Source organism: Mastigoproctus giganteus, unplaced genomic scaffold (genome assembly GCF_048544385.1).
Source record: "Mastigoproctus giganteus isolate SK-2022 unplaced genomic scaffold, ASM4854438v1 scaffold_56, whole genome shotgun sequence".
NCBI classification, from domain to species: domain Eukaryota; kingdom Metazoa; phylum Arthropoda; class Arachnida; order Uropygi; family Thelyphonidae; genus Mastigoproctus; species Mastigoproctus giganteus.
The window spans coordinates 51805-76079 of NW_028328333.1; the positions used below are offsets into that span (position 1 = coordinate 51805).

The 24275-nt window shown below is 39.7% G+C and overlaps 16 non-coding genes and 2 pseudogenes across 16 annotated transcripts; all 18 read left to right on the plus strand.

Moving 5' to 3' along the window:
* Window positions 1-2535: 2535 nt before the first annotated feature.
* Window positions 2536-2654, plus strand: LOC150074795 (5S ribosomal RNA; annotated as a pseudogene).
* A 589-nt stretch (window positions 2655-3243) lies between these two features.
* LOC150074796 (5S ribosomal RNA) lies at window positions 3244-3362 on the plus strand. The gene has a single exon (XR_016547956.1). It is a non-coding gene; the product is annotated as a 5S ribosomal RNA (ribosomal RNA).
* A 589-nt stretch (window positions 3363-3951) lies between these two features.
* On the plus strand, window positions 3952-4070 carry LOC150074797 (5S ribosomal RNA). Its single transcript, XR_016547957.1, has one exon. It is a non-coding gene; the product is annotated as a 5S ribosomal RNA (ribosomal RNA).
* Window positions 4071-4658: 588 nt separating this feature from the next.
* Window positions 4659-4777, plus strand: LOC150074798 (5S ribosomal RNA). Its single transcript, XR_016547999.1, has one exon. It is a non-coding gene; the product is annotated as a 5S ribosomal RNA (ribosomal RNA).
* A 592-nt stretch (window positions 4778-5369) lies between these two features.
* On the plus strand, window positions 5370-5488 carry LOC150074799 (5S ribosomal RNA). Its single transcript, XR_016547958.1, has one exon. It is a non-coding gene; the product is annotated as a 5S ribosomal RNA (ribosomal RNA).
* A 587-nt stretch (window positions 5489-6075) lies between these two features.
* Window positions 6076-6194, plus strand: LOC150074800 (5S ribosomal RNA). The gene has a single exon (XR_016547959.1). It is a non-coding gene; the product is annotated as a 5S ribosomal RNA (ribosomal RNA).
* Window positions 6195-6785: 591 nt separating this feature from the next.
* LOC150074801 (5S ribosomal RNA) lies at window positions 6786-6904 on the plus strand. The gene has a single exon (XR_016547960.1). It is a non-coding gene; the product is annotated as a 5S ribosomal RNA (ribosomal RNA).
* Window positions 6905-7493: 589 nt separating this feature from the next.
* Window positions 7494-7612, plus strand: LOC150074802 (5S ribosomal RNA). Its single transcript, XR_016547961.1, has one exon. It is a non-coding gene; the product is annotated as a 5S ribosomal RNA (ribosomal RNA).
* A 6785-nt stretch (window positions 7613-14397) lies between these two features.
* LOC150074803 (5S ribosomal RNA) lies at window positions 14398-14516 on the plus strand (annotated as a pseudogene).
* Window positions 14517-15105: 589 nt separating this feature from the next.
* LOC150074804 (5S ribosomal RNA) lies at window positions 15106-15224 on the plus strand. The gene has a single exon (XR_016547962.1). It is a non-coding gene; the product is annotated as a 5S ribosomal RNA (ribosomal RNA).
* Window positions 15225-15814: 590 nt separating this feature from the next.
* LOC150074805 (5S ribosomal RNA) lies at window positions 15815-15933 on the plus strand. Its single transcript, XR_016547963.1, has one exon. It is a non-coding gene; the product is annotated as a 5S ribosomal RNA (ribosomal RNA).
* A 588-nt stretch (window positions 15934-16521) lies between these two features.
* On the plus strand, window positions 16522-16640 carry LOC150074806 (5S ribosomal RNA). Its single transcript, XR_016547965.1, has one exon. It is a non-coding gene; the product is annotated as a 5S ribosomal RNA (ribosomal RNA).
* Window positions 16641-17232: 592 nt separating this feature from the next.
* Window positions 17233-17351, plus strand: LOC150074807 (5S ribosomal RNA). Its single transcript, XR_016547966.1, has one exon. It is a non-coding gene; the product is annotated as a 5S ribosomal RNA (ribosomal RNA).
* Window positions 17352-17939: 588 nt separating this feature from the next.
* LOC150074808 (5S ribosomal RNA) lies at window positions 17940-18058 on the plus strand. The gene has a single exon (XR_016547967.1). It is a non-coding gene; the product is annotated as a 5S ribosomal RNA (ribosomal RNA).
* A 592-nt stretch (window positions 18059-18650) lies between these two features.
* LOC150074809 (5S ribosomal RNA) lies at window positions 18651-18769 on the plus strand. The gene has a single exon (XR_016547968.1). It is a non-coding gene; the product is annotated as a 5S ribosomal RNA (ribosomal RNA).
* Window positions 18770-19360: 591 nt separating this feature from the next.
* On the plus strand, window positions 19361-19479 carry LOC150074810 (5S ribosomal RNA). The gene has a single exon (XR_016547969.1). It is a non-coding gene; the product is annotated as a 5S ribosomal RNA (ribosomal RNA).
* A 592-nt stretch (window positions 19480-20071) lies between these two features.
* Window positions 20072-20190, plus strand: LOC150074811 (5S ribosomal RNA). The gene has a single exon (XR_016547970.1). It is a non-coding gene; the product is annotated as a 5S ribosomal RNA (ribosomal RNA).
* Window positions 20191-20778: 588 nt separating this feature from the next.
* On the plus strand, window positions 20779-20897 carry LOC150074812 (5S ribosomal RNA). The gene has a single exon (XR_016547971.1). It is a non-coding gene; the product is annotated as a 5S ribosomal RNA (ribosomal RNA).
* The last annotated feature ends 3378 nt before the right edge of the window (window positions 20898-24275 follow it).

Below are 24275 nucleotides of genomic sequence, written 5' to 3' on the forward strand. Positions count from 1 at the left end.
AAAACGAATTTAGAATACTAGGAATCACACTAGGTGAAGAAGAATGTTACGCTAACCAATGGGAAGCATTGTGCAAGAAAGTGACCCAAAAATTATCAACCTGGAGAGGAAGACATCTCTCAGTAAAAGGGAAGGCAAGAGTGTGCAACCAGTATATAATGTCCAAACTATGGTACCTGATCGGACACATCCCATACAATGGGAAATATGCAGACAGGATTCATAGAGAATGCGCCCAGTTTATTTGGAATTCATCCTACGAACCAATGAGAAGGTCAACCCTCTTTCACGACAGTGAAGCTGGAGGCCTTGGGCTCGTTAACATCCACATAAAAACACTAATAAACAATGCGAAAATTGCAGAAAAAGCCCAAAACTCAGGAAAAGGGTGGACACCTTATGTACTAATGTTTAAACAAAAGTTACTCCCTCACAGATATGCCTACTCACTGGAAGCAAAAATAAACAGAATACCAGAAATGTTCAGAGAAATCGTGGAAGGTGAAGAGTATGCAAAAGACAGAATAGATCTCGGGAAAATTCTGGAAACAAACTCAAGAGTGACCTACACAAAAATGATAAGAAGCACTATACCACCACCACAACACAGGGAAATTCAAAGGGGAAATATAAGACTATCACCAGTACTAGAAAAAGTGTTTAAATTACCAATAAAACCGAAATATAAGACCTTCTTTTATAAAGTTCATCACTGTTGTCTGCCAACCAGAATATGGCTGGTTGCAAAAGGCATACCTATCTACAGTCCAGCCAAATGCAACTTCTGCAACGATCCAGAAACAATACACCACCTAATGATATACTGCAACGTCACATCTAAAATATGGAACGTAGTGACTCCACTGATCTCTTCATCGTCAATGATCACCGAAAAACTTGTATTCTGGTTAAAAGATGGAAAAATAGAAACAACAAAAATGATCATAATAATCATTACAATGTACGCAATATGGTCGCACAGATGCGATGAAATATACGGGAGAAATGAAGCAGGAAACATATTGATGAAAGTAAACAAATATCTCAAAGAAATCACTCATGATACCATCTACAAGAAAGCAATAACCCCGAGGGAATGGCAGAAAACAGGAGTCCTCTCTGGAGAGCAAGACAGTTACAAATACAAACCAATCGCAAATTAATCATCACAATGCCATAAATGTTTTTAAATGTGAAAACTGAACTAATAAAAGTTAAACAAAGAAATAAGATAACGTAACACAATGAAACTAATAAATTAATGTATCTTAAGAAACATTATAGGTATATGATAAATCACTATGTGTATTTCAATAAGGATTGTCAATTAGCACGAATGTATATATAACGTAAGATCTCAATAACAATTTGTACTTTAAAAATCATGTACAATATAGTTTAACAATAGCAATAAAAAAAGAAAAGCTTATGTGTAAATTAGAATAAAAAGAAATATGGTCAAGTTATATAAAGGAGAAAGAACCTGTATAAATACAGAACAATGGAACAATATATAAACCATTCATATATAATGTGTCCAATATGAGCAACACAACTTGTGTATTCGCTTTATATGTAAACAAAAAAGAGAGATAAGTTAAAACTGAAATAATGTAACCTGGTGTCGTGAAGTAGAGCTAAATGTAAATGAATGTAAAGCAATAATAATATGTTAAACAAAAACAAAAGATGTTATCTGACAAATGAAGGTATGTAAAAATTGGAACGGAAAATGATACAATGTAATTTATAAATAATGTCATGTATGTTTACATAACAAGCTTGTATACCTAATGAGTGTAATTTATAAATAATGTAATGTATATTTACATAACAAGCTGGTATACCTAATGAGTGTAATTTATAAATAATGTAATGTATATTTACATAACAAGCTGGTATACCTAATGAGTGTAATTTATAAATAATGTAATGTATATTTACATAACAAGCTGGAATACCTAATGAGTGTAATTTATAAATAATGTAATGTATATCTATATAACAAGCTGGTATACCTAATGAGTGTAATTTATAAATAATGTAATATATATTTATATAACAAGCTGGTATACCTAATGAGTGTAACTTATAAATAATGTAATGTATATTTATATAACAAGCTGGTATGCATCATAATTGTAGGACATATCCGTTCTACTGATAAAAAAATTCATATATCAACAAGTTGTATAGTAAAATGGAAAAGTGTACCAAAATAAAAAGGAAATATGTGAGCAAGCCTCACGTATAGAGACAATATCACATGAGCCAAAACAAATTCAGGACTGTAGTGCAATATAAGAAGGTCAATCAAATGGAAGTAAATAAAACGTATGCTAATAAGAAACGCCACTCTCAGGCGAGGATGTAACCTGAAAAGGAAAATAGAATGTGAAAAAAAAAAAAAAAAAAAAAAAAATATATGTAACAAAATGAAACAGAAAATGATACTATGTAATTTGTAAATAATGTATATATTGTAATTTATATTTGTATCATAAGCTGGTATATCCAAAGTATGTATATAGAAACGAATAAAATAGTACTAGGCTGAATACACCGGTTCTCGTCCGATCACCGAAGTTAAGCAGCGTTAGGCCCGGTCAGTACTTCGGAGGGTGACCACCTGGGAATACCGGGTGTAGTTGGCTTTTTGCCCTTTTTTTGAAATTAGTTAATGCAGAAACAGAAAAAAAAAAAAAATTAGTTAATGCAGAAACGCTGCTCATATTTTTCCTCAAGATCACAGCATCGATTTTCAAAAACATCAGTGCAACTACACTGAGGCCGGCCTCAGTGTAATTTAGTTTGCGGCAATTAAGCGTAATTTACAGGGATGCATAGCGCTGTCGCACCGTAGGGCGTCGAACTTACCACAGCACCTTTTTCTCAGTAATCACTTGCCGATAGATACTAGGAGAGTGAGTGAGACCGGTAATAGCCTTAGACTGGACGCTGACGATGTGCCCTAATCTCGTAACCAGGTCAGCCTCTTTGGTCACGAGGATTGTTTCCTCCCCTCAAATTTCTGTTTCGAACGCGTATTATTATTTCTATTATTATTATTATGATTACCGCGTGTTCAGTTATGTAGCTGCAGCAGTACGAATTAGACGAATTCTTGCCTTAGATTCCATGTAACAGAACCGAGATTTCATGGCGTTTCCGATAGGAAACGTTATGAAATCCATGGAAGAGCAAAGTCAGCCACAAGTAGCCCTATTACAGGCTCTTCTACCAGCCAACTATCATACTAGGCTGAATACACCGGTTCTCGTCCGATCACCGAAGTTAAGCAGCGTTAGGCCCGGTCAGTACTTGGGAGGGTGACCACCTGGGAATACCGGGTGTAGTTGGCTTTTTGCCCTTTTTTTGACATTAGTTAATGCAGAAACAGAAAAAAAAAAAAAATTAGTTAATGCAGAAACGCTGCTCATATTTTTCCTCAAGATCACAGCATCGATTTTCAAAAACATCAGTGCAACTACACTGAGGCCGGCCTCAGTGTAATTTAGTTTGCGGCAATTAAGCGTAATTTACAGGGATGCATAGCGCTGTCGCACCGTAGGGCGTCGAACTTACCACAGCACCTTTTTCTCAGTAATCACTTGCCGATAGATACTAGGAGAGTGAGTGAGACCGGTAATAGCCTTAGACTGGACGATGACGATGTGCCCTAATCTCGTAACCAGGTCAGCCTCTTTGGTCACGAGGATTGTTTCCTCCCCTCAAATTTCTGTTTCGAACGCGTATTATTATTTCTATTATTATTATTATGATTACCGCGTGTTCAGTTATGTAGCTGCAGCAGTACGAATTAGACGAATTCTTGCCTTAGATTCCATGTAACAGAACCGAGATTTCATGGCGTTTCCGATAGGAAACGTTATGAAATCCATGGAAGAGCAAAGTCAGCCACAAGTAGCCCTATTACAGGCTCTTCTACCAGCCAACTATCATACTAGGCTGAATACACCGGTTCTCGTCCGATCACCGAAGTTAAGCAGCGTTAGGCCCGGTCAGTACTTGGGAGGGTGACCACCTGGGAATACCGGGTGTAGTTGGCTTTTTGCCCTTTTTTTGACATTAGTTAATGCAGAAACAGAAAAAAAAAAAAATTAGTTAATGCAGAAACGCTGCTCATATTTTTCCTCAAGATCACAGCATCGATTTTCAAAAACATCAGTGCAACTACACTGAGGCCGGCCTCAGTGTAATTTAGTTTGCGGCAATTAAGCGTAATTTACAGGGATGCATAGCGCTGTCGCACCGTAGGGCGTCGAACTTACCACAGCACCTTTTTCTCAGTAATCACTTGCCGATAGATACTAGGAGAGTGAGTGAGACCGGTAATAGCCTTAGACTGGACGCTGACGATGTGCCCTAATCTCGTAACCAGGTCAGCCTCTTTGGTCACGAGGATTGTTTCCTCCCCTCAAATTTCTGTTTCGAACGCGTATTATTATTTCTATTATTATTATTATGATTACCGCGTGTTCAGTTATGTAGCTGCAGCAGTACGAATTAGACGAATTCTTGCCTTAGATTCCATGTAACAGAACCGAGATTTCATGGCGTTTCCGATAGGAAACGTTATGAAATCCATGGAAGAGCAAAGTCAGCCACAAGTAGCCCTATTACAGGCTCTTGTACCAGCCAACTATCATACTAGGCTGAATACACCGGTTCTCGTCCGATCATCGAAGTTAAGCAGCGTTAGGCCCGGTCAGTACTTGGGAGGGTGACCACCTGGGAATACCGGGTGTAGTTGGCTTTTTGCCCTTTTTTTGACATTAGTTAATGCAGAAACAGAAAAAAAAAAAAAATTAGTTAATGCAGAAACGCTGCTCATATTTTTCCTCAAGATCACAGCATCGATTTTCAAAAACATCAGTGCAACTACACTGAGGCCGGCCTCAGTGTAATTTAGTTTGCGGCAATTAAGCGTAATTTACAGGGATGCATAGCGCTGTCGCACCGTAGGGCGTCGAACTTACCACAGCACCTTTTTCTCAGTAATCACTTGCCGATAGATACTAGGAGAGTGAGTGAGACCGGTAATAGCCTTAGACTGGACGCTGACGATGTGCCCTAATCTCGTAACCAGGTCAGCCTCTTTGGTCACGAGGATTGTTTCCTCCCCTCAAATTTCTGTTTCGAACGCGTATTATTATTTCTATTATTATTATTATTATGATTACCGCGTGTTCAGTTATGTAGCTGCAGCAGTACGAATTAGACGAATTCTTGCCTTAGATTCCATGTAACAGAACCGAGATTTCATGGCCTTTCCGATAGGAAACGTTATGAAATCCACGGAAGAGCAAAGTCAGCCACAAGTAGCCCTATTACAGGCTCTTCTACCAGCCAACTATCATACTAGGCTGAATACACCGGTTCTCGTCCGATCACCGAAGTTAAGCAGCGTTAGGCCCGGTCAGTACTTGGGAGGGTGACCACCTGGGAATACCGGGTGTAGTTGGCTTTTTGCCCTTTTTTTGACATTAGTTAATGCAGAAACAGAAAAAAAAAAAAATTAGTTAATGCAGAAACGCTGCTCATATTTTTCCTCAAGATCACAGCATCGATTTTCAAAAACATCAGTGCAACTACACTGAGGCCGGCCTCAGTGTAATTTAGTTTGCGGCAATTAAGCGTAATTTACAGGATGCATAGCGCTGTCGCACCGTAGGGCGTCGAACTTACCACAGCACCTTTTTCTCAGTAATCACTTGCCGATAGATACTAGGAGAGTGAGTGAGACCGGTAATAGCCTTAGACTGGACGCTGACGATGTGCCCTAATCTCGTAACCAGGTCAGCCTCTTTGGTCACGAGGATTGTTTCCTCCCCTCAAATTTCTGTTTCGAACGCGTATTATTATTTCTATTATTATTATTATGATTACCGCGTGTTCAGTTATGTAGCTGCAGCAGTACGAATTAGACGAATTCTTGCCTTAGATTCCATGTAACAGAACCGAGATTTCATGGCGTTTCCGATAGGAAACGTTATGAAATCCATGGAAGAGCAAAGTCAGCCACAAGTAGCCCTATTACAGGCTCTTCTACCAGCCAACTATCATACTAGGCTGAATACACCGGTTCTCGTCCGATCACCGAAGTTAAGCAGCGTTAGGCCCGGTCAGTACTTGGGAGGGTGACCACCTGGGAATACCGGGTGTAGTTGGCTTTTTGCCCTTTTTTTGACATTAGTTAATGCAGAAACAGAAAAAAAAAAAAAATTAGTTAATGCAGAAACGCTGCTCATATTTTTCCTCAAGATCACAGCATCGATTTTCAAAAACATCAGTGCAACTACACTGAGGCCGGCCTCAGTGTAATTTAGTTTGCGGCAATTAAGCGTAATTTACAGGGATGCATAGCGCTGTCGCACCGTAGGGCGTCGAACTTACCACAGCACCTTTTTCTCAGTAATCACTTGCCGATAGATACTAGGAGAGTGAGTGAGACCGGTAATAGCCTTAGACTGGACGCTGACGATGTGCCCTAATCTCGTAACCAGGTCAGCCTCTTTGGTCACGAGGATTGTTTCCTCCCTCAAATTTCTGTTTCGAACGCGTATTATTATTTCTATTATTATTATTATTATGATTACCGCGTGTTCAGTTATGTAGCTGCAGCAGTACGAATTAGACGAATTCTTGCCTTAGATTCCATGTAACAGAACCGAGATTTCATGGCCTTTCCGATAGGAAACGTTATGAAATCCACGGAAGAGCAAAGTCAGCCACAAGTAGCCCTATTACAGGCTCTTCTACCAGCCAACTATCATACTAGGCTGAATACACCGGTTCTCGTCCGATCACCGAAGTTAAGCAGCGTTAGGCCCGGTCAGTACTTGGGAGGGTGACCACCTGGGAATACCGGGTGTAGTTGGCTTTTTGCCCTTTTTTTGACATTAGTTAATGCAGAAACAGAAAAAAAAAAAAATTAGTTAATGCAGAAACGCTGCTCATATTTTTCCTCAAGATCACAGCATCGATTTTCAAAAACATCAGTGCAACTACACTGAGGCCGGCCTCAGTGTAATTTAGTTTGCGGCAATTAAGCGTAATTTACAGGGATGCATAGCGCTGTCGCACCGTAGGGCGTCGAACTTACCACAGCACCTTTTTCTCAGTAATCACTTGCCGATAGATACTAGGAGAGTGAGTGAGACCGGTAATAGCCCTTAGACTGGACGCTGACGATGTGCCCTAATCTCGTAACCAGGTCAGCCTCTTTGGTCACGAGGATTGTTTCCTCCCCTCAAATTTCTGTTTCGAACGCGTATTATTATTTCTATTATTATTATTATGATTACCTCGTGTTCAGTTATGTAGCTGCAGCAGTACGAATTAGACGAATTCTTGCCTTAGATTCCATGTAACAGAACCGAGATTTCATGGCGTTTCCGATAGGAAACGTTATGAAATCCATGGAAGAGCAAAGTCAGCCACAAGTAGCCCTATTACAGGCTCTTCTACCAGCCAACTATCATACTAGGCTGAATACACCGGTTCTCGTCCGATCACCGAAGTTAAGCAGCGTTAGGCCCGGTCAGTACTTGGGAGGGTGACCACCTGGGAATACCGGGTGTAGTTGGCTTTTTGCCCTTTTTTTGACATTAGTTAATGCAGAAACAGAAAAAAAAAAAAATTAGTTAATGCAGAAACGCTGCTCATATTTTTCCTCAAGATCACAGCATCGATTTTCAAAAACCTCAGTGTAATTTAGTTTGCGGCAATTAAGCGTAATTTACAGGGATGCATAGCGCTGTCGCACCGTAGGGCGTCGAACTTACCACAGCACCTTTTTCTCAGTAATCACTTGCCGATAGATACTAGGAGAGTGAGTGAGACCGGTAATAGCCTTAGACTGGACGCTGACGATGTGCCCTAATCTCGTAACCAGGTCAGCCTCTTTGGTCACGAGGATTGTTTCCTCCCCTCAAATTTCTGTTTCGAACGCGTATTATTATTTCTATTATTATTATTATGATTACCGCGTGTTCAGTTATGTAGCTGCAGCAGTACGAATTAGACGAATTCTTGTCTTAGATTCCATGTAACAGAACCGAGATTTCATGGCGTTTCCGATAGGAAACGTTATGAAATCCATGGAAGAGCAAAGTCAGCCACAAGTAGCCCTATTACAGGCTCTTCTACCAGCCAACTATCATACTAGGCTGAATACACCACAGTTCGCTGGATGATCTTGACCAGTGCAGACGTGTGTTTCCCTTTCTCCGCTATTGTGGGGATTAGTTGGCTAGTGCCGTCTTTCGAAGGGTGTGGTTCGGCAACCCCTCTGGTTTACAACCGTTCAAGGCTGCAATGTCTAACGGAGGAAGTACAGAAGTTAAGACCAGCCGTAAAGCTATGTCAAATACAACCACCGGGAATGTAGTGAAATCGCCGCAAGTCCTATCAACGGAGGAACTAGTAGACTCCTTGAACATTCCAATCGACCTTGACTGGAGTAAATCGTGCATTCTCCGATGTGACCCAAGCGGAGCTCCATATTCGGAATCTGATATTATTTGCAGCCTGAAAGGTAAGATTAAAGGTTCAGATGTATGGCACCTAGGATCTGTGAAATTTAATTCTGTATTCATTATCTCCTTTAAGGAGCATAATATTAAAGAAAGATTCTGTTCTCTTAAGAAAATTACTGTTCGTGGCCTTGCATGCGCTATTATCCCGATTAACAAGACTCGGAAAATAGAGGTCGTTATTCACTGGCTCCCACCCCAAATTCCGAACCGCCTAGTGGCGATGCATTTCGAGAAATTCGGGACCATAAAATACCTCGAGAACATATCCACCATAAAGGACAGAGAATGGTCCCACATTCTCAGTAACAAAAAGAAAATGATAATAGAACTTAATGATGAAGTACAGGTCACAGATATACCCTATGTCATTAGGGTGCAGAAAATGACTGGAATTGTAGTCATAAGCGGAAGACCACCATCCTGCTTTAGATGCAAAAAAATTGGGCACCTTCGCAAAGAGTGCACTGCACCAAAATGCGAAAAATGCAGTAAAATAGGTCATGAAGCGGAAAACTGCATAGGCCGCACGTATGCAGGCATAATATCAAAAAACCTGAAAAACGACTTCTGTGAAGACACAGATACCTGCAATATCGATGATGTCCAGGAAACGGAGTGCATCGAAGAACCGGGAAATAAAAATGATTCGGGATTAGTGGAAGAAAACCCGTCAAATATAACACCAATAATTGACGCAACACAGTTAACCCCACCAAAAATAAACCAAAGCCATAAATCACCATTAGAAAACACCTGTGAAGGCACTCCGCAAATGTTAACAACACCTGCTGTGAATAACGACAATACAGAATCAATACAGCCTCTAGATACGCCCAACGTGCCCGAAGGAAAGGAAAGTGAGAAAGAAAGTGAAGAAGTAAAGAAAACATCGGAGAGAAGGAAAAAAACAAAATTCGTTCCCAACTTGGTCGTAAGGAACAAGCGGGACAAAGGAAAAGAAAAGGAAGCCGCAAAACCGGATAACTAAAGAAACCAGAAGAACCACTAAATATAGAATAACCCAAGTTTACCTCCAGACAAATATTAATTCCTAAACAATGAAAATAATATCCCTAAACTGCAATGGACTGAAAGGCAATGACTCTCAGAAATTATTGATAAATTTATTAGTAAACCTAAAACCTGATATTGTTATGCTTCAAGACACCAGGATAAATGACTTAAAAGAAGTAGCCATGTTCGAACAAAAACTAAATAAAAATTATATCTCTATTTTTGAACCAGCCCAAAATAATTCAGTTGCAGGAGTAATAACACTAATTTATAAAAGAGCCCGGAATATACAAATACACGCTCACGAAACTCTGATTCCACACAGAGCATTAGGAGTAGACATAACATGGAACTCAAAAACCTTATCGTTGATCAACATATATGGGCCTACAAGACACAACGAAAAAAAACACTTTTGGACAGAACTGGAACATATACTAACAGATAAGCACACAATTATAGCGGCAGGAGACATGAATTTCTTAGAAGACAAAACAAGGGATCAAGAAAAGGCAACAGATACACCCATTCCCACATTTTCTAAAATATTCAAAACATTACATTTATATGACGCCTACCGTACTCTACACCCAACAAAGAAAGAATACACATTCTTTTCTGCAAACAACGCGTCCAGACTTGATAGACTTTACTACCCAGACCACCTGGGGATCACAGTAGGAAACGTCATGCATACACCAGTTTCCTTCACTGACCACCACATGCTGATAGTTAAGCTATTAGGTGAAGTCCAAGAAAGCGCATTTGTAAACAGGGAATACCCGCTCTGGAAACTGAATGCAAGTCTCCTACAGGAAGACGAGTTTCAAGCAGAAATCAAAAAAATCAGCAGAGAAACAAAAAACGCTGAAAACCCAATAGAAGGGTGGTATAGATTTAAACAGGAGGTAAAAAAAATGGCTATTAAATTGGGGAAACAAATGAAACATAAACAGAACGAAGAAAAGAGAAACATAATAAAAGAATTACAAAGAACATACACACCCGATAGAAATATTAAAAACACAATGGAAAGAACAAAACTTAAAGAAAAACTAAAAGATATTGAAAAGAAAGAAATAGAAGGCGCATGGCTTAGAGCTAGAATTAAGGCCATCGAAAATGATGAAGGCAAAAGCAGTACAGCTTGGTTATTTGAAAAAGAAAGATGCAAGAAAAGAACCGTAAAAGCCATAACAAAAAACAATGAAACATACAAAAATGATGCAGATATAATAGCTATCTTCCACAATCACTACACGGAAACATTTGAAAGAAAACACAGCTGTGAGACCGAATCAGACACTTTCTTACAGCTGTTAAATAAATTAAAACCAGATGAAGCAGAAGAAATCGACAAACCTATATCCATACAAGAATGCAGACAAGCAATCAGAAAACTCCCAACACAAAAATCACCAGGACCAGACGGACTCACTGCTGAATTTTACAAGAAATACTTCCACATATTTGAAGACCAATTTGTAGACATGATAATAGCAATAGGAAAAACAGAAAATACACCCCAAAATTTTAACCTAGGATACATATGTACCATCCCAAAAACCGAGAATAAAGAAAATCTAAAAGACATAAACCAATGGAGAGGCATTACTCTTCTGAACACAGACTTCAAAATCTTGTCAAAAATCTTAGCGTCAAGAGTACAAATCCACTTAGTGAAAATAATCACTGATGCCCAAACGTGCGGAATTAAGGGGCGAAAAATTGAAGACACCATAATGCAGGTAAGATGCATTTATGAATATTACAAAGTAACTGAAAAACCATGCATTCTAATGGGACTGGACATAGAAAAAGCCTTTGATTCAGTCAGCCATGATTACCTACATAAAGTTATAAAAGCAACAGGATTCGGAATCGGGTTCCAAACATGGATAAGAACGTTGTACAATAAGGCTCAATCAAGATTAATAATTAACAAAAAGCTGTCTGCCCCATTCAATATCCAATGCTCCATTAGGCAAGGTGACAACCTCTCAATGATTCTGTTTGCCTTGGCTATAGAACCACTGATAAGGTCAATCCAATCAAACAAAAAAATTAGCGGAACGCGCATAGGCGAAGAGAGAGAAACTAAGGTCCTGGCGTACGCTGACGATATCACGGTGACGCTGACAACGGCTCAATCTGTAAATGAAATACTAAAAATCATGAAATCTTTCGAAAAGGCGAGCGGCCTAAAAATAAATGAAAGGAAAACAAACGCAACATTAATCGGAAAGTGGAAAAAAACACCCACCTTGCCTGAAAATATAAACAGTAAAAACGAATTTAGAATACTAGGAATCACACTAGGTGAAGAAGAATGTTACGCTAACCAATGGGAAGCATTGTGCAAGAAAGTGACCCAAAAATTATCAACCTGGAGAGGAAGACATCTCTCAGTAAAAGGGAAGGCAAGAGTGTGCAACCAGTATATAATGTCCAAACTATGGTACCTGATCGGACACATCCCATACAATGGGAAATATGCAGACAGGATTCATAGAGAATGCGCCCAGTTTATTTGGAATTCATCCTACGAACCAATGAGAAGGTCAACCCTCTTTCACGACAGTGAAGCTGGAGGCCTTGGGCTCGTTAACATCCACATAAAAACACTAATAAACAATGCGAAAATTGCAGAAAAAGCCCAAAACTCAGGAAAAGGGTGGACACCTTATGTACTAATGTTTAAACAAAAGTTACTCCCTCACAGATATGCCTACTCACTGGAAGCAAAAATAAACAGAATACCAGAAATGTTCAGAGAAATCGTGGAAGGTGAAGAGTATGCAAAAGACAGAATAGATCTCGGGAAAATTCTGGAAACAAACTCAAGAGTGACCTACACAAAAATGATAAGAAGCACTATACCACCACCACAACACAGGGAAATTCAAAGGGGAAATATAAGACTATCACCAGTACTAGAAAAAGTGTTTAAATTACCAATAAAACCGAAATATAAGACCTTCTTTTATAAAGTTCATCACTGTTGTCTGCCAACCAGAATATGGCTGGTTGCAAAAGGCATACCTATCTACAGTCCAGCCAAATGCAACTTCTGCAACGATCCAGAAACAATACACCACCTAATGATATACTGCAACGTCACATCTAAAATATGGAACGTAGTGACTCCACTGATCTCTTCATCGTCAATGATCACCGAAAAACTTGTATTCTGGTTAAAAGATGGAAAAATAGAAACAACAAAAATGATCATAATAATCATTACAATGTACGCAATATGGTCGCACAGATGCGATGAAATATACGGGAGAAATGAAGCAGGAAACATATTGATGAAAGTAAACAAATATCTCAAAGAAATCACTCATGATACCATCTACAAGAAAGCAATAACCCCGAGGGAATGGCAGAAAACAGGAGTCCTCTCTGGAGAGCAAGACAGTTACAAATACAAACCAATCGCAAATTAATCATCACAATGCCATAAATGTTTTTAAATGTGAAAACTGAACTAATAAAAGTTAAACAAAGAAATAAGATAACGTAACACAATGAAAGTAATAAATTAATGTATCTTAAGAAACATTATAGGTATATGATAAATCACTATGTGTATTTCAATAAGGATTGTCAATTAGCACGAATGTATATATAACGTAAGATCTCAATAACAATTTGTACTTTAAAAATCATGTACAATATAGTTTAACAATAGCAATAAAAAAAGAAAAGCTTATGTGTAAATTAGAATAAAAAAGAAATATGGTCAAGTTATATAAAGGAGAAAGAACCTGTATAAATACAGAACAATGGAACAATATATAAACCATTCATATATAATGTGTCCAATATGAGCAACACAACTTGTGTATTCGCTTTATATGTAAACAAAAAAGAGAGATAAGTTAAAACTGAAATAATGTAACCTGGTGTCGTGAAGTAGAGCTAAATGTAAATGAATGTAAAGCAATAATAATATGTTAAACAAAAACAAAAGATGTTATCTGACAAATGAAGGTATGTAAAAATTGGAACGGAAAATGATACAATGTAATTTATAAATAATGTCATGTATGTTTACATAACAAGCTTGTATACCTAATGAGTGTAATTTATAAATAATGTAATGTATATTTACATAACAAGCTGGTATACCTAATGAGTGTAATTTATAAATAATGTAATGTATATTTACATAACAAGCTGGTATACCTAATGAGTGTAATTTATAAATAATGTAATGTATATTTACATAACAAGCTGGAATACCTAATGAGTGTAATTTATAAATAATGTAATGTATATCTATATAACAAGCTGGTATACCTAATGAGTGTAATTTATAAATAATGTAATATATATTTATATAACAAGCTGGTATACCTAATGAGTGTAACTTATAAATAATGTAATGTATATTTATATAACAAGCTGGTATGCATCATAATTGTAGGACATATCCGTTCTACTGATAAAAAAATTCATATATCAACAAGTTGTATAGTAAAATGGAAAAGTGTACCAAAATAAAAAGGAAATATGTGAGCAAGCCTCACGTATAGAGACAATATCACATGAGCCAAAACAAATTCAGGACTGTAGTGCAATATAAGAAGGTCAATCAAATGGAAGTAAATAAAACGTATGCTAATAAGAAACGCCACTCTCAGGCGAGGATGTAACCTGAAAAGGAAAATAGAATGTGAAAAAAAAAAAAAAAAAAAAAAAAATATATGTAACAAAATGAAACAGAAAATGATACTATGTAATTTGTAAATAATGTATATATTGTAATTTATATTTGTATCATAAGCTGGTATATCCAAAGTATGTATATAGAAACGAATAAAATAGTACTAGGCTGAATACACCGGTTCTCGTCCGATCACCGAAGTTAAGCAGCGTTAGGCCCGGTCAGTACTTCGGAGGGTGACCACCTGGGAATACCGGGTGTAGTTGGCTTTTTGCCCTTTTTTTGAAATTAGTTAATGCAGAAACAGAAAAAAAAAAAAAATTAGTTAATGCAGAAACGCTGCTCATATTTTTCCTCAAGATCACAGCATCGATTTTCAAAAACATCAGTGCAACTACACTGAGGCCGGCCTCAGTGTAATTTAGTTTGCGGCAATTAAGCGTAATTTACAGGGATGCATAGCGCTGTCGCACCGTAGGGCGTCGAACTTACCACAGCACCTTTTTCTCAGTAATCACTTGCCGATAGATACTAGGAGAGTGAGTGAGACCGGTAATAGCCTTAGACTGGACGCTGACGATGTGCCCTAATCTCGTAACCAGGTCAGCCTCTTTGGTCACGAGGATTGTTTCCTCCCCTCAAATTTCTGTTTCGAACGCGTATTATTATTTCTATTATTATTATTATGATTACCGCGTGTTCAGTTATGTAGCTGCAGCAGTACGAATTAGACGAATTCTTGCCTTAGATTCCATGTAACAGAACCGAGATTTCATGGCGTTTCCGATAGGAAACGTTATGAAATCCATGGAAGAGCAAAGTCAGCCACAAGTAGCCCTATTACAGGCTCTTCTACCAGCCAACTATCATACTAGGCTGAATACACCGGTTCTCGTCCGATCACCGAAGTTAAGCAGCGTTAGGCCCGGTCAGTACTTGGGAGGGTGACCACCTGGGAATACCGGGTGTAGTTGGCTTTTTGCCCTTTTTTTGACATTAGTTAATGCAGAAACAGAAAAAAAAAAAAAAATTAGTTAATGCAGAAACGCTGCTCATATTTTTCCTCAAGATCACAGCATCGATTTTCAAAAACATCAGTGCAACTACACTGAGGCCGGCCTCAGTGTAATTTAGTTTGCGGCAATTAAGCGTAATTTACAGGGATGCATAGCGCTGTCGCACCGTAGGGCGTCGAACTTACCACAGCACCTTTTTCTCAGTAATCACTTGCCGATAGATACTAGGAGAGTGAGTGAGACCGGTAATAGCCTTAGACTGGACGATGACGATATGCCCTAATCTCGTAACCAGGTCAGCCTCTTTGGTCACGAGGATTGTTTCCTCCCCTCAAATTTCTGTTTCGAACGCGTATTATTATTTCTATTATTATTATTATGATTACCGCGTGTTCAGTTATGTAGCTGCAGCAGTACGAATTAGACGAATTCTTGCCTTAGATTCCATGTAACAGAACCGAGATTTCATGGCGTTTCCGATAGGAAACGTTATGAAATCCATGGAAGAGCAAAGTCAGCCACAAGTAGCCCTATTACAGGCTCTTCTACCAGCCAACTATCATACTAGGCTGAATACACCGGTTCTCGTCCGATCACCGAAGTTAAGCAGCGTTAGGCCCGGTCAGTACTTGGGAGGGTGACCACCTGGGAATACCGGGTGTAGTTGGCTTTTTGCCCTTTTTTTGACATTAGTTAATGCAGAAACAGAAAAAAAAAAAAATTAGTTAATGCAGAAACGCTGCTCATATTTTTCCTCAAGATCACAGCATCGATTTTCAAAAACATCAGTGCAACTACACTGAGGCCGGCCTCAGTGTAATTTAGTTTGCGGCAATTAAGCGTAATTTACAGGGATGCATAGCGCTGTCGCACCGTAGGGCGTCGAACTTACCACAGCACCTTTTTCTCAGTAATCACTTGCCGATAGATACTAGGAGAGTGAGTGAGACCGGTAATAGCCTTAGACTGGACGCTGACGATGTGCCCTAATCTCGTAACCAGGTCAGCCTCTTTGGTCACGAGGATTGTTTCCTCCCCTCAAATTTCTGTTTCGAACGCGTATTATTATTTCTATTATTATTATTATGATTACCGCGTGTTCAGTTATGTAGCTGCAGCAGTACGAATTAGACGAATTCTTGCCTTAGATTCCATGTAACAGAACCGAGATTTCATGGCGTTTCCGATAGGAAACGTTATGAAATCCATGGAAGAGCAAAGTCAGCCACAAGTAGCCCTATTACAGGCTCTTGTACCAGCCAACTATCATACTAGGCTGAATACACCGGTTCTCGTCCGATCACCGAAGTTAAGCAGCGTTAGGCCCGGTCAGTACTTGGGAGGGTGACCACCTGGGAATACCGGGTGTAGTTGGCTTTTTGCCCTTTTTTTGACATTAGTTAATGCAGAAACAGAAAAAAAAAAAAAATTAGTTAATGCAGAAACGCTGCTCATATTTTTCCTCAAGATCACAGCATCGATTTTCAAAAACATCAGTGCAACTACACTGAGGCCGGCCTCAGTGTAATTTAGTTTGCGGCAATTAAGCGTAATTTACAGGGATGCATAGCGCTGTCGCACCGTAGGGCGTCGAACTTACCACAGCACCTTTTTCTCAGTAATCACTTGCCGATAGATACTAGGAGAGTGAGTGAGACCGGTAATAGCCTTAGACTGGACGCTGACGATGTGCCCTAATCTCGTAACCAGGTCAGCCTCTTTGGTCACGAGGATTGTTTCCTCCCCTCAAATTTCTGTTTCGAACGCGTATTATTATTTCTATTATTATTATTATTATGATTACCGCGTGTTCAGTTATGTAGCTGCAGCAGTACGAATTAGACGAATTCTTGCCTTAGATTCCATGTAACAGAACCGAGATTTCATGGCCTTTCCGATAGGAAACGTTATGAAATCCACGGAAGAGCAAAGTCAGCCACAAGTAGCCCTATTACAGGCTCTTCTACCAGCCAACTATCATACTAGGCTGAATACACCGGTTCTCGTCCGATCACCGAAGTTAAGCAGCGTTAGGCCCGGTCAGTACTTGGGAGGGTGACCACCTGGGAATACCGGGTGTAGTTGGCTTTTTGCCCTTTTTTTGACATTAGTTAATGCAGAAACAGAAAAAAAAAAAAATTAGTTAATGCAGAAACGCTGCTCATATTTTTCCTCAAGATCACAGCATCGATTTTCAAAAACATCAGTGCAACTACACTGAGGCCGGCCTCAGTGTAATTTAGTTTGCGGCAATTAAGCGTAATTTACAGGGATGCATAGCGCTGTCGCACCGTAGGGCGTCGAACTTACCACAGCACCTTTTTCTCAGTAATCACTTGCCGATAGATACTAGGAGAGTGAGTGAGACCGGTAATAGCCTTAGACTGGACGCTGACGATGTGCCCTAATCTCGTAACCAGGTCAGCCTCTTTGGTCACGAGGATTGTTTCCTCCCCTCAAATTTCTGTTTCGAACGCGTATTATTATTTCTATTATTATTATTATGATTACCGCGTGTTCAGTTATGTAGCTGCAGCAGTACGAATTAGACGAATTCTTGCCTTAGATTCCATGTAACAGAACCGAGATTTCATGGCGTTTCCGATAGGAAACGTTATGAAATCCATGGAAGAGCAAAGTCAGCCACAAGTAGCCCTATTACAGGCTCTTCTACCAGCCAACTATCATACTAGGCTGAATACACCGGTTCTCGTCCGATCACCGAAGTTAAGCAGCGTTAGGCCCGGTCAGTACTTGGGAGGGTGACCACCTGGGAATACCGGGTGTAGTTGGCTTTTTGCCCTTTTTTTGACATTAGTTAATGCAGAAACAGAAAAAAAAAAAAAATTAGTTAATGCAGAAACGCTGCTCATATTTTTCCTCAAGATCACAGCATCGATTTTCAAAAACATCAGTGCAACTACACTGAGGCCGGCCTCAGTGTAATTTAGTTTGCGGCAATTAAGCGTAATTTACAGGGATGCATAGCGCTGTCGCACCGTAGGGCGTCGAACTTACCACAGCACCTTTTTCTCAGTAATCACTTGCCGATAGATACTAGGAGAGTGAGTGAGACCGGTAATAGCCTTAGACTGGACGCTGACGATGTGCCCTAATCTCGTAACCAGGTCAGCCTCTTTGGTCACGAGGATTGTTTCCTCCCCTCAAATTTCTGTTTCGAACGCGTATTATTATTTCTATTATTATTATTATTATGATTACCGCGTGTTCAGTTATGTAGCTGCAGCAGTACGAATTAGACGAATTCTTGCCTTAGATTCCATGTAACAGAACCGAGATTTCATGGCCTTTCCGATAGGAAACGTTATGAAATCCACGGAAGAGCAAAGTCAGCCACAAGTAGCCCTATTACAGGCTCTTCTACCAGCCAACTATCATACTAGGCTGAATACACCGGTTCTCGTCCGATCACCGAAGTTAAGCAGCGTTAGGCCCGGTCAGTACTTGGGAGGGTGACCACCTGGGAATACCGGGTGTAGTTGGCTTTTTGCCCTTTTTTTGACATTAGTTAATGCAGAAACAGAAAAAAAAAAAAATTAGTTAATGCAGAAACGCTGCTCATATTTTTCCTCAAGATCACAGCATCGATTTTCAAAAACATCAGTGCAACTACACTGAGGCCGGCCTCAGTGTAATTTAGTTTGCGGCAATTAAGCGTAATTTACAGGGATGCATAGCGCTGTCGCACCGTAGGGCGTCGAACTTACCACAGCACCTTTTTCTCAGTAATCACTTGCCGATAGATACTAGGAGAGTGAGTGAGACCGGTAATAGCCTTAGACTGGACGCTGACGATGTGCCCTAATCTCGTAACCAGGTCAGCCTCTTTGGTCACGAGGATTGTTTCCTCCCCTCAAATTTCTGTTTCGAACGCGTATTATTATTTCTATTATTATTATTATTATGATTACCGCGTGTTCAGTTATGTAGCTGCAGCAGTACGAATTAGACGAATTCTTGCCTTAGATTCCATGTAACAGAACCGAGATTTCATGGCCTTTCCGATAGGAAACGTTATGAAATCCACGGAAGAGCAAAGTCAGCCACAAGTAGCCCTATTACAGGCTCTTCTACCAGCCAACTATCATACTAGGCTGAATACACCGGTTCTCGTCCGATCACCGAAGTTAAGCAGCGTTAGGCCCGGTCAGTACTTGGGAGGGTGACCACCTGGGAATACCGGGTGTAGTTGGCTTTTTGCCCTTTTTTTGACATTAGTTAATGCAGAAACAGAAAAAAAAAAAAAATTAGTTAATGCAGAAACGCTGCTCATATTTTTCCTCAAGATCACAGCATCGATTTTCAAAAACATCAGTGCAACTACACTGAGGCCGGCCTCAGTGTAATTTAGTTTGCGGCAATTAAGCGTAATTTACAGGGATGCATAGCGCTGTCGCACCGTAGGCCGTCGAACTTACCACAGCACCTTTTTCTCAGTAATCACTTGCCGATAGATACTAGGAGAGTGAGTGAGACCGGTAATAGCCTTAGACTGGACGCTGACGATGTGCCCTAATCTCGTAACCAGGTCAGCCTCTTTGGTCACGAGGATTGTTTCCTCCCCTCAAATTTCTGTTTCGAACGCGTATTATTATTTCTATTATTATTATTATTATGATTACCGCGTGTTCAGTTATGTAGCTGCAGCAGTACGAATTAGACGAATTCTTGCCTTAGATTCCATGTAACAGAACCGAGATTTCATGGCCTTTCCGATAGGAAACGTTATGAAATCCACGGAAGAGCAAAGTCAGCCACAAGTAGCCCTATTACAGGCTCTTCTACCAGCCAACTATCATACTAGGCTGAATACACCGGTTCTCGTCCGATCACCGAAGTTAAGCAGCGTTAGGCCCGGTCAGTACTTGGGAGGGTGACCACCTGGGAATACCGGGTGTAGTTGGCTTTTTGCCCTTTTTTTGACATTAGTTAATGCAGAAACAGAAAAAAAAAAAAATTAGTTAATGCAGAAACGCTGCTCATATTTTTCCTCAAGATCACAGCATCGATTTTCAAAAACATCAGTGCAACTACACTGAGGCCGGCCTCAGTGTAATTTAGTTTGCGGCAATTAAGCGTAATTTACAGGGATGCATAGCGCTGTCGCACCGTAGGGCGTCGAACTTACCACAGCACCTTTTTCTCAGTAATCACTTGCCGATAGATACTAGGAGAGTGAGTGAGACCGGTAATAGCCTTAGACTGGACGCTGACGATGTGCCCTAATCTCGTAACCAGGTCAGCCTCTTTGGTCACGAGGATTGTTTCCTCCCCTCAAATTTCTGTTTCGAACGCGTATTATTATTTCTATTATTATTATTATGATTACCTCGTGTTCAGTTATGTAGCTGCAGCAGTACGAATTAGACGAATTCTTGCCTTAGATTCCATGTAACAGAACCGAGATTTCATGGCGTTTCCGATAGGAAACGTTATGAAATCCATGGAAGAGCAAAGTCAGCCACAAGTAGCCCTATTACAGGCTCTTCTACCAGCCAACTATCATACTAGGCTGAATACACCGGTTCTCGTCCGATCACCGAAGTTAAGCAGCGTTAGGCCCGGTCAGTACTTGGGAGGGTGACCACCTGGGAATACCGGGTGTAGTTGGCTTTTTGCCCTTTTTTTGACATTAGTTAATGCAGAAACAGAAAAAAAAAAAAATTAGTTAATGCAGAAACGCTGCTCATATTTTTCCTCAAGATCACAGCATCGATTTTCAAAAACCTCAGTGTAATTTAGTTTGCGGCAATTAAGCGTAATTTACAGGGATGCATAGCGCTGTCGCACCGTAGGGCGTCGAACTTACCACAGCACCTTTTTCTCAGTAATCACTTGCCGATAGATACTAGGAGAGTGAGTGAGACCGGTAATAGCCTTAGACTGGACGCTGACGATGTGCCCTAATCTCGTAACCAGGTCAGCCTCTTTGGTCACGAGGATTGTTTCCTCCCCTCAAATTTCTGTTTCGAACGCGTATTATTATTTCTATTATTATTATTATGATTACCGCGTGTTCAGTTATGTAGCTGCAGCAGTACGAATTAGACGAATTCTTGTCTTAGATTCCATGTAACAGAACCGAGATTTCATGGCGTTTCCGATAGGAAACGTTATGAAATCCATGGAAGAGCAAAGTCAGCCACAAGTAGCCCTATTACAGGCTCTTCTACCAGCCAACTATCATACTAGGCTGAATACACCACAGTTCGCTGGATGATCTTGACCAGTGCAGACGTGTGTTTCCCTTTCTCCGCTATTGTGGGGATTAGTTGGCTAGTGCCGTCTTTCGAAGGGTGTGGTTCGGCAACCCCTCTGGTTTACAACCGTTCAAGGCTGCAATGTCTAACGGAGGAAGTACAGAAGTTAAGACCAGCCGTAAAGCTATGTCAAATACAACCACCGGGAATGTAGTGAAATCGCCGCAAGTCCTATCAACGGAGGAACTAGTAGACTCCTTGAACATTCCAATCGACCTTGACTGGAGTAAATCGTGCATTCTCCGATGTGACCCAAGCGGAGCTCCATATTCGGAATCTGATATTATTTGCAGCCTGAAAGGTAAGATTAAAGGTTCAGATGTATGGCACCTAGGATCTGTGAAATTTAATTCTGTATTCATTATCTCCTTTAAGGAGCATAATATTAAAGAAAGATTCTGTTCTCTTAAGAAAATTACTGTTCGTGGCCTTGCATGCGCTATTATCCCGATTAACAAGACTCGGAAAATAGAGGTCGTTATTCACTGGCTCCCACCCCAAATTCCGAACCGCCTAGTGGCGATGCATTTCGAGAAATTCGGGACCATAAAATACCTCGAGAACATATCCACCATAAAGGACAGAGAATGGTCCCACATTCTCAGTAACAAAAAGAAAATGATAATAGAACTTAATGATGAAGTACAGGTCACAGATATACCCTATGTCATTAGGGTGCAGAAAATGACTGGAATTGTAGTCATAAGCGGAAGACCACCATCCTGCTTTAGATGCAAAAAAATTGGGCACCTTCGCAAAGAGTGCACTGCACCAAAATGCGAAAAATGCAGTAAAATAGGTCATGAAGCGGAAAACTGCATAGGCCGCACGTATGCAGGCATAATATCAAAAAACCTGAAAAACGACTTCTGTGAAGACACAGATACCTGCAATATCGATGATGTCCAGGAAACGGAGTGCATCGAAGAACCGGGAAATAAAAATGATTCGGGATTAGTGGAAGAAAACCCGTCAAATATAACACCAATAATTGACGCAACACAGTTAACCCCACCAAAAATAAACCAAAGCCATAAATCACCATTAGAAAACACCTGTGAAGGCAGGCCGCAAATGTTAACAACACCTGCTGTGAATAACGACAATACAGAATCAATACAGCCTCTAGATACGCCCAACGTGCCCGAAGGAAAGGAAAGTGAGAAAGAAAGTGAAGAAGTAAAGAAAACATCGGAGAGAAGGAAAAAAACAAAATTCGTTCCCAACTTGGTCGTAAGGAACAAGCGGGACAAAGGAAAAGAAAAGGAAGCCGCAAAACCGGATAACTAAAGAAACCAGAAGAACCACTAAATATAGAATAACCCAAGTTTACCTCCAGACAAATATTAATTCCTAAACAATGAAAATAATATCCCTAAACTGCAATGGACTGAAAGGCAATGACTCTCAGAAATTATTGATAAATTTATTAGTAAACCTAAAACCTGATATTGTTATGCTTCAAGACACCAGGATAAATGACTTAAAAGAAGTAGCCATGTTCGAACAAAAACTAAATAAAAATTATATCTCTATTTTTGAACCAGCCCAAAATAATTCAGTTGCAGGAGTAATAACACTAATTTATAAAAGAGCCCGGAATATACAAATACACGCTCACGAAACTCTGATTCCACACAGAGCATTAGGAGTAGACATAACATGGAACTCAAAAACCTTATCGTTGATCAACATATATGGGCCTACAAGACACAACGAAAAAAAACACTTTTGGACAGAACTGGAACATATACTAACAGATAAGCACACAATTATAGCGGCAGGAGACATGAATTTCTTAGAAGACAAAACAAGGGATCAAGAAAAGGCAACAGATACACCCATTCCCACATTTTCTAAAATATTCAAAACATTACATTTATATGACGCCTACCGTACACTACACCCAACAAAGAAAGAATACACATTCTTTTCTGCAAACAACGCGTCCAGACTTGATAGACTTTACTACCCAGACCACCAGTAGGAAACGTCATGCATACACCAGTTTCCTTCACTGACCACCACATGCTGATAGTTAAGCTATTAGGTGAAGTCCAAGAAAGCGCATTTGTAAACAGGGAATACCCGCTCTGGAAACTGAATGCAAGTCTCCTACAGGAAGACGAGTTTCAAGCAGAAATCAAAAAAATCAGCAGAGAAACAAAAAACGCTGAAAACCCAATAGAAGGGTGGTATAGATTTAAACAGGAGGTAAAAAAAATGGCTATTAAATTGGGGAAACAAATGAAACATAAACAGAACGAAGAAAAGAGAAACATAATAAAAGAATTACAAAGAACATACACACCCGATAGAAATATTAAAAACACAATGGAAAGAACAAAACTTAAAGAAAAACTAAAAGATATTGAAAAGAAAGAAATAGAAGGCGCATGGCTTAGAGCTAGAATTAAGGCCATCGAAAATGATGAAGGCAAAAGCAGTACAGCTTGGTTATTTGAAAAAGAAAGATGCAAGAAAAGAACCGTAAAAGCCATAACAAAAAACAATGAAACATACAAAAATGATGCAGATATAATAGCTATCTTCCACAATCACTACACGGAAACATTTGAAAGAAAACACAGCTGTGAGACCGAATCAGACACTTTCTTACAGCTGTTAAATAAATTAAAACCAGATGAAGCAGAAGAAATCGACAAACCTATATCCATACAAGAATGCAGACAAGCAATCAGAAAACTCCCAACACAAAAATCACCAGGAC